The 13,189-nt window shown below is 35.2% G+C and overlaps 1 non-coding gene across 1 annotated transcript; it reads right to left on the bottom strand.

The window, feature by feature from the left end:
* Window positions 1-12,509: 12,509 nt before the first annotated feature.
* On the bottom strand, window positions 12,510-12,670 carry LOC115070629. Its single transcript, XR_003849774.1, has one exon. It is a non-coding gene; the product is annotated as a U1 spliceosomal RNA (small nuclear RNA).
* Between the last annotated feature and the right edge of the window lie 519 nt (window positions 12,671-13,189).

Below are 13,189 nucleotides of genomic sequence, written 5' to 3'. Positions count from 1 at the left end.
AAATGGTAAAATCCCCAGCATAGACAAGGAGAAGTGGGTAAGAAATCGCAAACCAACCTAATAAACTTTTGGCAATCAATGGCTGCTGGAAGGGGAGAGACAGTGGATGGGACTCTTGGTGGGCCCAGTGGATGGACCCACACTTAATAACATTTGGAAACACAAATCAGACTTTTTAGTCCCTGCCCCCCATATACATATATGTACGTATATATACGTATGTGGGGAGAGAGAGCAAGAGAGAGAGAGAAAATAGAATTGACTGAATTGAGCAGGGGAGACGCAGAGGCATGAGATGTGGGTAGGGAAGAGATATAAATACCATCAAACTATATTAAGAAAACCACAAAATTCAATAAAAAACATTTTAGGATTTACTTAAGTCTTTTTAATATTTTCTCTGTATGAAACAATGAAATTCTGGCATTCGTAATTAATCATGTTTTCCCTTTCTCTTTTATAGTCTTTATTTTTGAAATCTTATATTTATTGTTGGGTTTGTTTTTATTTATTTATTTATTTATTTTGCTTCTGTTTGAGTCTCCTTAATTCCAGGCCTCCTAGAAGTCACTATGTGGACCAGACTGGCCTTCATCCCACAGATATCCATGGGCTGCCATGACCAGGTAAATCTTATCTTTAAATCATTTCTAGTGTTTTTAGTTTTACTGCATTGTCAAGATGTTCAGTGATAAATACTATTGTTATATAGTAATATTTACACATCCTTATTAGATTCTTACTTTATCTACTGCATGTTTTGATCTTTTAACTCAGGACCAAGCCAAAAGTGCATATTGTTTTCTTGGAATCACTTTTGGGTTTCATTACAAAGCGATTAATTTTATTTGCTAACTTGACTAGGTTCAAGGACACCAAGGTTGGCTGCTGAGAGAGGGATAGTGAATTTCCTTTGGGGAATGTGGCCACTGGTAGGTTCCCCATACCTCAGTGAATGATTCCAACTGCTATGCATGTGGGTAGCACCATCTGGATTCAGTGAGATAATTAAATAAATAAATAAATAGAAAGAAAGAAAGAAAGAAAGAAAGAAAGAAAGAAAGAAAGAAAGAAAGAAGTAGAATTTGAAGTTTGGAGGTGAATGTGATGGAGTTTAGAGAAATCTGGGAGGACAGTGAAGGGTGACTATTATTACCCTGGTACGTGTTTGAAAATTTCAAAGAATAAAATAAACATTATTTTAGGGATTGTCTGAGGATGCTTTTGGAAGAGATAACCATTCAAATCATAGAATGAGTAGGGAAGATTTATCTTAACCAATGCACATGAGCATTGTTCAGACTAAGTAGGGAAAGGCACAGGTGAGAAAAGAGGAAGAAAAGGACAGGAGAAAGGGAGTCTAATGATCAGAGGTACACATTGCCCTTATAACATGTAAAAGTTCTAAATATCAAAAGTAGAACATTATAACTATTATTAAAAATAGTATACTTCATATTTAAATTTTGCTACGTGGATTGATATCAAGTATTCTACTAATAAGATTTTATAAAAGCACATAATGGACATATATAACAAAGTATCTTGCTGTGTACCTTAAATACATACATTTTTGTCAAGTATATATAAATAGTGCAGAAAATGAGTTATACATAATATGCTTATTTAATACTTAGAATAAAATATACCTAAATGTAAATCATAAAGTGTTATATACTTTGAATAAATTTTAATATGTTTTAAACACAGAGAAAATTTTCTGAAAAAAATATACATGTACTCACTAACAATTATAGCAATTATTCAGCAGTTGTATCTGTCAAAATTCTTCAGGTAAATAAAGCAAACGCATACATGCAGGCACAAATATGCATATACACATACATGCACACATAAAAATATATGGCAATTTTATGATAGGAAGAGATGTGATGGTTATGGGGATCAAAGAGCCCTCACTGTCAACTATTTGCAAACTGTTTGAATCAGGAAAGCCAATGGGGTCTCACTCTAAATACACCTCCAGCCTCCCAGACACTTCCATATATTAAAATTAGTGTGGGAGAATGTGCCTAGTCACTAGTAATTTCAGAAGGTTCACACTGACACTAGCCAAGTTGAACTTAAATGTGTGAGGAGCAAGTGTGTAATTGGACATCTGTGCAAAAGAATGATCAGTTTGGATAAGAAACACTAACGTCACATAATAATAGAATTAAAAAATTACAAGACATATAGGCATAAAAAAAACAAGGAAAACTGTTTTAGATATGTTTAAAATGGTGACCTTCCTTTGTCAAAACATGAATGACAATTCCCAGAAAATGTATATGTGATTCATCCCTAGCTTTCATTTCTCCTTTTAGAGATTTTGTTATGAAATAAAGACAAACTGTAGTTTAATTATTCTAAGTTTATTTTTATGAAATTTATAAATGTACAGACTAATGTGATCATACACTATTCCTAAATTGAAGTATGCTTTTTTCTGAATAAATCATGCTCAAAATATGACAAGAAAATATGAAACTCTCATAAATGAGCTGTGATAAATCATGTTTCAACTATGAACAAGAAAAACAGTGTCATCCTCATCTTTTACGAGGAAAGTACAGCACTTATTTCATGAGAAAAGTAATTACCTCAGTGACATTAAAGGCCTATTTTAATATTCTTTCAAACCTTTCTTTAAGTCTTTTCCAGCTGTGTTCCATTTGCAGCATTTTTTCCATTCAAGCACTGAAATGGAACTTACTTCAGATGGAATGTAATGCACATTTTGTTATGCACTGTCCTTGAGAATTTTTCCCTATACATAGTGAAAGGCAAAGGCACAAAGGTGTTAATAGATTTTTCTTTAAACTAACTCAAGATCATATTTCAATTAGCAATTTTCTTTGCTGTTTTCAAACCCTGCACATATGTGTATAATACCTATTTTTTATAATATTTCAGTATCAAAACTAGTTCTTTGTTTCAAAGTATAGCTCTATTATTTTAATTTAAAACTATATTATGACTTTGAAAAATAAAACAAAATAAATTATTATTGTTCCTGTATAAACAGCCATATGATTTTCAGCTCCATAGGTTAGTGATATCCAAAATAGAGTTTGGTCTTGCAAACACATTGGATTTCTTTTCTTTTTTAAAATGTTTTATTTATTATTTTAATTTTACGTGAATGTGTGTATTGCCTTCATGTACATAAGTGTACCCATGTCATGCAATGCCCATGGAAGACAGAAGAAGCTGTTGGATCCCCTGGAACTGGAGTTACAGACAGTTGTTAGCTGCCATGTGGGTGTTGGGATTCAAACCGAGCCTTCTGTAAGAACATTCATTGTTATTAAGCACTTAGCCATCTCTCCAGTCCCCACACTGAATTTCTTATGAAAAAACTATGTCTCACTCTTTCTGCCTAGTTTCCTCTGGCTACATTTATGTTTACAAGGTGCTCAGGTCAAACACAGAAGAGCTATGTGCATGTAGCAAATCATACCTTTCCATGTTCTTCATCTGGTCTCTGTTGGCTTAAAATTGACTCATTAATTTTATGTATTACATTTCAAATATTGATATGAAAATAATTATATTAAATGAAATAATGCATGTATAGCAAAGACACTGTGATGATTAATCTTGATTGTCATAAATTTACTGGTAGAGGAAGTTGGGATGTGTGACTAAATGCCTATGATACAGGTGATTCTAGTGGTGTGGTTATCCTTGAATATTCATTGGTACTTGAAATTTTTATGGGTGTTAATATTTTTATTTATGCCATGTGGTTACATTACCCAAGATAGTGGGAAAGTTATGTGATCATCTCCATCTTGATGATGTCATTAACCAAAATAGCTGCCAGTTCACATAACTATTACTATCTTGACAGGCTCACTAGCCAAGATGGTGGGCAAATGCAAGGTTGTCTCCATCTTAAAGGGGACATCAGCTAAAATGACAACAAAGCGACATGGTTGCTTTCTTCCTATGAAAATCTTTGGTAAGAACATTTTATCACAACAGTTTAAAGAAATTAAGACACCATTGACATTGACAATTGGTTAATAATTATCAGTTCACATGCTTTTAAGATCAGTCATTTACAAGAATTTTTCAGTTTATATATGAAGCAAATTCTTTGATTTTGAAAGTAATGCTAAAATCTCCTGATATTAATGATGATAACCCATAAAATTCCACAAACTAGTAGTTATAATTTCTGTAGTTGACCTGCTAGAGGAGAACCTTAATGATTTGTTCATAACAAGTTTGGGTCACTTAAACACTATATTTTCGTTTTTAGAGACTATTGTGACTAACATGCTATAGCATTCTGCTCAACTTAACAAAACTATTGGCAAGATTATTTCTAACTTTTTAAACTCACTTTCATTTTGTAGAGCCCACCAGCTTCCTGCATTGTTCTCTGTCACTCACCTAGCACATCAAGGTCCTTCCTTCTGAGCAGAATAGACCTCCTCACCTCTTTCTACTATTATAGCAGTCTGAACTCTTGGAAGAACAATGTTAAATACTTTATTTAAAAATTCTCCAGCTCATGGTTTTCCTTTAAGAAAAATATTTGTACCTGCCTGTATAAGTACTTTGTATTTACAGTTTTGTTATGGTTCTTGCTTGATATTCTAGATGCAAGAAGCTTAGTGTTTTTCTTCTTCACTTCAATCTTGACACAGAAAGATAAGAAATAAGAAAATAATTAAACATTGGAAGAGAAAAGAATCCTTTACTCTTGCTAAGAATCAAGAAAATCTTGCAAACATGATTACAAACCATGATTTTTTTAAAAAATTATGTGTGAGTGTGGGCATGAGCTAGCCATAAAGTGAATGTGAAGATTGGAGGACAAATTTGGAGTTCAGTTCTCACTTTCACCTTTTTGAGACAGAGTCTCTACTGTTCCTGCTGCTTTACTGAAAATCCCAGACGTGCTGGCTCGCAAGCCACGGGGCAACTGTTCTGTTTTCCCTTTCCATCTCACCGCAGGAGTGCTGGGATTACAGATTGGGCCCCATATTGAACTTTATACATGAATTTCAGGATAAAATTTGGGTTGTCAGGCTTGTGTGTCTGGCACATTTAACCACTGAGCCATCTCCAATGGAAACATAAACCATTTCTATAATCAAAATATTTCCCTGACTTCCGTGTAACCTGTATACAAAGTGAACCCTTCGACCTTTCTGACATACAAACTGTATTTTATTATAATGTGCACCTGTGTAATGCACCTAGAAACAATGTCATGGTCTCATTTACTAAATAAAAGTTCCTCAGGTGGAAATAATTATAACAAAACACATTTTATTTAGTCTTTAGAAACCTTTGAAAATATGTAATTTCAAAATCCTAGAAAAGGCAGTGTGTAGTAGCACATACATTTTTTTTTCCGGTCTTTTTGAGACAGGGTCTCCCTGTAGCCCCAGCTGTCCTGTATTCACCATGGAGACCAGGCTGGCCTGGAACTCACAGAGATCCGCCTGCCTCTGCCTCCCGAGTGCTGGGATTAAAGGCGTGCACCACCACGCCCATCCATAACACATACTTTTAATGCTAGTACTTTGGAAGTGAATCTCTGAGATCTAAACCAGGCTGGTTTACATAGAGTTGTAGGCCAGCTGGGGCTATAGGGAGAGCCTGATTGCAAAAATAAAAGCCAAGGAGAGGATATACATTGTTGGCCTTAAGACACATAAATGAGGACTTGTCCCTTGAGAAGCCCACACACACTTTCTTTGGCAGATCTGTCTCCTTTCTGAATATTCATGATTAAGCCTAATAAATTAAAAATCCCAGCTTTGCTTCCTATTAACTCAGCTGACATCCTTTTCTATGATTTAAGTCAAGAATCCCAGCCTCAACTGAGTAGAAATCTTGGAAAAGAACTCTTCAGTCTACTACTGGTGGCCGTGGACACCTGTGTCTCCTGATGCTGCTGACAAACTCAAGTATCTAAAAATATATTCAGTTTCTGCTCATCACTGTCACTTTAACATGGGGTGAAGTATAGACAACTGTTTTGCTGTTGTTGCTACAGAATACAAGTTTACTCACAAAAAAAACAACTAGTCTGTAAAGAACAGAACCATATATCATTTAGAGGAAAATTGTTATGATGGTGCTACTATTATTGGTCTTCTTTTCTATTATGTTAACTCTGATGTTAATTTTATAACAGTGTTTATGATACTCCTCTGGCTAATACAACTATTTGTATGATTCCTCAATTCTTCCTGCCCTGTAGAGTTAATAAGTTTGAAGTTAATAAGTTTGAAGATCACAGGGCACCTATGCTTTCAGTCTTCATAATATTCTCATTTCTCAAACAGCAGACACAGATGCATATGTGGAATTAAATTGCAGTGACATGAATTTTTTGACTTAATTTCAAACCTGATTCTCAGGAAAGAAATATTGAAAAGCCTCCCAAGGTATTAAGTTACTAGGAAAGGAAAGTAATAATTGAGAAAAGAATATTCATGAAATCCTGCAACACATCTCAGGGAGATAACCTCTTTGGTGGGTCAAAACTGAACTCAGGTTTTCTTCAACTTTTGAAGTTGTCTGACAAGCTATCTAGTTGCACTTATCTCTCAATATACTGAAAATTCCTCTATTGGATTTTTCAACTAATCTAGACATTCTTTCTATTTTCATCTATTTATTTTATTATTATTTATTTATTTGCTTATTTTTTTTATTTTCTATGCAGTGTCCCACTCTAGGTCCCACTGATCTGGAACTCCCTATGTAGACCAGTTTGGCTTCAGTCTCACAGAGACGGCCTGTCTTTGCATCGGGAGTGCTGTGATTAAAGGTGTGCAACATCATGGCTGTTCTTGCAGAGGATTAGGTTTGGTTCCCAGCACCCAGATACCAGCTAACAACCGACGGTTACTCCAGTTCCAGAAATCTGACATCCTCTTCTGACCTCTGTGGGCACTAAACTACACAGGTACATTTACATCCATGCAGGCAATATACTCATATACATAAAAATAATAAAGTGTTTTTAAAGACTTTTAAACTAGAAATTCTTGAGATTAGGAAGGTCTGGATTCTTTGTATCTTTGTTGCTGAATATGGGACTTTCCATAAAATTAGGAAGTCACTAATAATTATTGGGGGAAGAAAGTAATGGAACGAAAAAAGAGGTGAAAATGAGAAGGGGAGGGAAGGGGAAAGAGAGGGGGAGAGGAGAGGAAAGAGAGAGAACCAAATCACAATCAGATTTTCCTAACGGTTATCTGATTCCATTCTAGCACCAAGGTCTTTTATTTAAGTTACAGTGTCTACTATGATAGGAGCAAGATTCAGCTGCAAAGAGTACCCAATTTTGTCAACAATTAAGATACAGAACTAAAAAAGAAAATGAATGCAACTGCTTGTGAAGACTATGAATCATTTCCTTTTCTAAGTAAACCATGCAGCAATCAGCATAGATGGGTTTAATAAAGTATGTATAAAGAAGTAGCTTTAAAAATCTAAGGAAGCTGTTCCTCCCATACCCCTGACACATATACCACTCAAAGTTTTTTTTTTTTTATTTTAGAACTGAGAATGATTTTCTTTAGCCAGTGATACATTCTAGACAATCACAATCACATAGCTATGAATGCATTTGAAAATTTCTCTCTGTTCTATATACATGTGTTTTTTTATAGTGGAAGATTTTTTTTATTTTAATGCTACTAAACTCATATTCATTTTTATTATCTTAAGATATGCACATGAACAGAAGTAAAACTAAACAAGGTAAAAGAGCTGAACTAAGAATACCCTTGCTTCTGGTTCTTTTTTAGATGGTATAGAAGTGTTGGCAGTAGAGACAGAGAAATTGATCTATGATCTCTATGAACTTGGACTTTCACATACCATTAGTATTTTATAATGGGCTAGAAATAAATGTTAGGATAATAATCAAGTATGATTATCTTGGCCTCATGAACTTCTATAGTAAACAGTCATAGACTGGACATCTTAAAAAACAGTCAGGAATTTCTCAAAACTCAGGACTCTGGAAAGTCCAAAAGCAAGGTGCAGGCATACGCATTCTCTTCAGAGAACACGCTTCCTTCTTTACAAATGGCTCCTCTCATTTTAGATTTATGTGGAAAAATGTGATCACAATGACCCTAGGCTCATCTATATCTAACCATATTCCAATGGTGATACCTCTAAATATCATAGTTTTAGGTGATCATGGCTTGAATATATAAATTTTATGAGATCAAACATGCATCCATGAAAAGTATCCCTCACATTTTTGTTTGAGCAACTGAGCTTATTGTAGTAGTTTCTTTGTAAGATAAGATGTACATCTGTGGAAAAATCCCTAGTACTTTCCTGTTGAGCTGGTAATTGCAGCTATGCAGGAGATTAAGGCAGGAAGATTACAAGTTCTAGGACTGCCTGGGTAACTTGGAGAAACTCTATCTCCAAAGGAAAAAGTAAAGAAAATAAGGGTTTGGGGATTTTCATAGTTTGCTCTCCTCTGTTGTGATAAAATACTCTGATGAAAAGCTATTTGAAAGAGGAAAGGATTTATCTGGTTTCTCCTCACATAACACAGTTCATCATAGAGGAAGATCAGGGCTCCAGAGGTGGGTGATGAAGCAAACACCATGCAGGCATGATGCTTACTGGCTTGCTTTCCCTGGCTTGGTCAGTTACCTTCCTTATACACCCCGGGCCCACTTGTCCAGGAATGGCACTGCTCACTCAGGGATGGGCCCTTCTGCATCAAATATCAATTAAGAAAATACATCACATCCATAATCATAGGCCAATCTGATGTAGAAAATTCCTCAAATGAGGCTCCCTCTTTCTGGGTGTCTCTAATTTGTATCAAGTTGACAAAAACTAACCATCATAGGGATATGCTCAGTGGTAGACCAATTGCTTAACGTGTATGATTATGTAAAATGAGTGAGTGTCTAGGTACTATCCCAGTTCTGAGGGGTGTTATTTCTGTGGAAAATGTCACATACCTCGTTAGGTAGTCAGGCCAATATCTCAAGCTGGCAGTTTTGTATGAATCAACACTCCAATGTAATAGATAGAATCAAAGCAGGCTATGAAAAATTAATAGGCATGTATTGAAACAGTATTTCATTTCTGAGTTTACTTACATTTAAGTATTTGGTTTCTTAAAATACAGTGGAGGACATCATTTAATTAGCCTCTTTTTGGAGAATATGATAGTTCTTATAGTTCTCAAAATTAGGAAAATAGTTATTTTGAATGTTAATCTTTTAATTCTGACTTTTCTGAAAATTTTTAACAGAAAAATGTGTAAATATTCAAGAGAAACATATGTAGTTGATTTTCTATGAGTGTTTTCCTCCTCCATGCAGAAAGTATATTATATGTTCATGAAATAATTAGTTTATAAATTGTCATAGATTGCTTAGTGTAAGACAGAAGGAGTCCTATTTTTTTCTGAGTTACAGAGGAGTCTTATGCTGTGTAATTTGTTAAATTTACACTACATGTAATAACTATGTCTTATGGAACTTTCAAATGCCTTGGGGAATTAAAATTAACTATTCAGATGGTGTTACTTAATGCCATAGTTTCTAAAAATTTGGTATATACTTGATTTTTCTGAAAGAAATCAATTTAAATGTAATAAAGCTGAAGATAGATAAACTTTAATAGTAATATGTTCATTAAGAATAATATTTTTAAAAATAAAATATTTTTGAGAATTCACTATATGCATATGATAAATCTTGATCCTATTCACTTCACTCTTCCCTCTAACTCCTCCCCAGTCCAGCTCTCATCTCCTTACCTATCCAACTTTGTGTCTGTTTTTCTTTCTTTTGTGTGTTTTTTCTGTTTTAAAGTAACCCACTTAGTCCACTTCCCTCAGGCTATATACCCATGGTAATAGAGCCATCCACTGGAGCACAGGCACCCTATCAGAGGCCATATCTTTTAATCCTTTTAATAAAACTGAGTCTTCTCCCAAAAGCTATCAACCATCAAAGATCCTCTGCTCTACATAAGAACTTGTGAGGTGCTCTCACTTCCATACTGGAATGCTGGCCATGGGGATCTTCTGCATGTCTCGTGCTGGCACCCACAGCTGCTGTGAGTTCATGAGTGTAGTAGTCCTCCTCTGGTCCTCTTCAACCTCTGGTTCTTAAAATATATCTGCCTCCTCTTCCACCTTGGTACCTCAACTTTGGGATACAGATATTCCATTTATGTTTGAACACTCCACAGATATTTGTATTCTGTATTTTGACCAGTTGTCACTTGCTCTACCAACTGCTGTCTACAGCACAAAGAAACTTTACTGATAAGGTCTGAGAGCTGCACTAATCTATTGGTACAAAGATACAAATTTAGAGGACATTTGATTTGGTGTGTGTTTAGCAGAATAATAGTGGAATAATAGTAGTAGGTTTACCCCTGGGGCCAGTGACTCTGCAACCATGACTTCTTGACTAGATTTATAGTTCAAATACATCTTTCCTCCTATCTAGTTAGAAAATAATTGACTACCCCATAGGAATTGTGCCACTACGGTACCCATAAGCATATCTTACCATACCAGTCATTATTATTATGTAGTTAACAGGATGATAGCTGGGTAAGACTGTAGGTGACATTCTTCCTTCACCAGCCTTCATAGCACCTTCCAGTACTATGGAAGCTAGCCAGCAATTCCAGTCAGTATCAACTTGATTTTGGTCCCATGACAAAAGTGTGTGGTGTCTTCACCAATATGATCTTACCATCAAACTATGGTCAGCTACCAAGAGCAAGGAAATAGCCTGTATTATGTTGGTGGCCTCATGGATACTGTGGATCAACAACTCAAGGGGAAGTATACTACATCTGGCGTGTAGTCTTTTTTGGACAATGTATGGCTTCTAGGAAGAGCAATGTCCCGAAAGCTAATAAAATAGGCTTCATTATTATTGAAATATCCTTATTTGATAGGCCTCCACATGCACATATTAAAACCAATATATGAATTCTGATTATATATCATACTGTAGAATAAGTCACAAAATGGTCAGAATTTTCCATACTTTACTATGATCTTTAGTAGACGTTTGAGACGTTTGCACAGAAATGCTCTTCCCTTTATGATTTCTTGGGTGTCTGTAATTTGGGGTATTTGATGATGTCATAGACTACTGTCTGTGATATCTGAATTGATTACAGAGGGAAAAAGTAACCATGGTGAAAGTATGCATAGCAAGCTGTAGGAACAGCCTGCTGATTACACTGCAGAAAATTCCTATTTACATGCAAATATCTTTGTAATCAGCAGTGATAGGGAAGGAAATATAGGAAACTCTAAAGCCTGGAGGTTCATAACTCTAACTTTCTATAATCCTCTGTCTCAGAAAATGTTTTCAGATCTCAGTGATAAAGCTTTGCATATATAAAAAAATACACAAAACTTAGGTGTATTTTACTTGAAACAATGCATTTTAGAAGATCTTATCATTTTTCCGTTATTTTCAAGTACAGTTTATGGGTTTTTGAATTATCCCAAGCCAGATAGTCTCAGATTAGTATTTTAGTTTTAATATTTTTTAAAGCAATGAGTGCTTAGAGGTTTTTGTTCTCATTATAGGAAGTTATCCTGTCAATTGAGGTTATCCTCAGTTTTAATTAAAGCAGTAACGTTTTAGTTTGGGGCATGGTGGAACATACCTCTAATCCCAGCACTCTGAAGGTTGAAACAGGAGGATCTTTTATTTGAGGACAACTTGAGCTATGTAGAATAGACAGGGAGACAAAACCAGACACTGTCTACCATAAAGCAAGGTCTTAGGCCCTAGTCAGGGAATGTACTACTTTTGTTTAGCTAAATTGGCATGGTGTCAAGCTGTCTTCTAATTATTTATGCTGATACCCAGAGGAAAATGCCACTCTCAGTCTTACTCTTAGAAGCTTCTCTTTGAAATGTCTAGAGCTGAATGCAGAGACACATGGGTGCTCAAGGAACTAAGAGTGGTGGCTGAGTCCTCAACCCTAGACAGGATACTGATACTACTATCTCTAAGGCTCAGAAAACAGTGTGGAGAAGGCTTAGAAAGAATGTGAAGATCCAGATGGTATTGTAGGAGGACTGTGAAATGTTGTCTTCAGGGCAAGACATAGCCATTGAAATTCTGATGCCACCATAGCTGATTGCATGAGATGGGCCTGCAGAAGACTGGGGTGTTATCAGTTAGTCACAGCTGAGGAAGAGGCTCTTGGAGCCATACCCAACCCTGATGAAGTATTGATACTGATAGATTATAAGGGATGGTCAGTTAATGTCTTCAGTTTTGTGTCCGTGGGTTAGCCCACCCAATTACTGTATCTAATAGATCACAAAATGAAACAGGAAAACGTGAATGTGGGAGGGGAACTTGTAGAGAGAGGAGGGGCTTGATGATGGTAGGAGGAAAATGTGAGAAATTGGGGGGATGAGAGTGACCAGGATGCATTAAATACATGCATGAATTTGTCAAAAAAAAACTTAATAAAAACAATTTTGTTTGTTTTTCCAGGGGAGAACAAGAACACAACAGCCTTTATTACAAATTATACAGTTGAGTTTATTGCATTTGGGGAAATCACAGGGTTGAGAACATCCCTGGAATGTTTTCTGAGCCTCACTCAGAAAATCACCTATTTGATCATGGTATCTCCCCTGGCAGGAAAGTAAAACAAAAGATTTTTGATTAAAAAAAATTTTAGTACATATCTGAGTGCTCGGTATACATTTTTATATAGCTTATTTGAATTAACACATGCCTTTTAATTAATTAATTAATTGATTGATTAATTTTGGTTAGTTTATAATGATGTCCCAACTCTCACAGTTATAAGAAACTCCTGAGGAAAATATTTTTGTACACGTAGATATGGAGGGATTGATGTAGGTGGTAAGCTACAGTGCTGCTGTAGTTCTGATACTAAACACCAGAGGCTAAGAAAAAAAATAGAGATAAAGGATGTCTTGTAATCTTACCATCACAGAAAAAAACATCAACTGGTCATTATTTCAGTTTCAAATTTAAAATCTTGAGGAAAATTCCAATTTAATTTGGTTGGAAAATGGATAATATTCCTAGTTTTGTCAAATAGCATTACATGTAATCACTATTTTATATTCTACTGATTCAAAATTATACAAGATAAAAATATTAAAATTACACAGTTTGATAAAATCATGTACCTAAAT

The sequence above is a fragment of the Nannospalax galili genome, unplaced genomic scaffold (genome assembly GCF_000622305.1).
Source record: "Nannospalax galili isolate Female #2095 unplaced genomic scaffold, S.galili_v1.0 scaffold76, whole genome shotgun sequence".
NCBI lineage: Eukaryota > Metazoa > Chordata > Mammalia > Rodentia > Spalacidae > Nannospalax > Nannospalax galili.
This window is presented reverse-complemented; position numbering and strand designations above follow the sequence as displayed.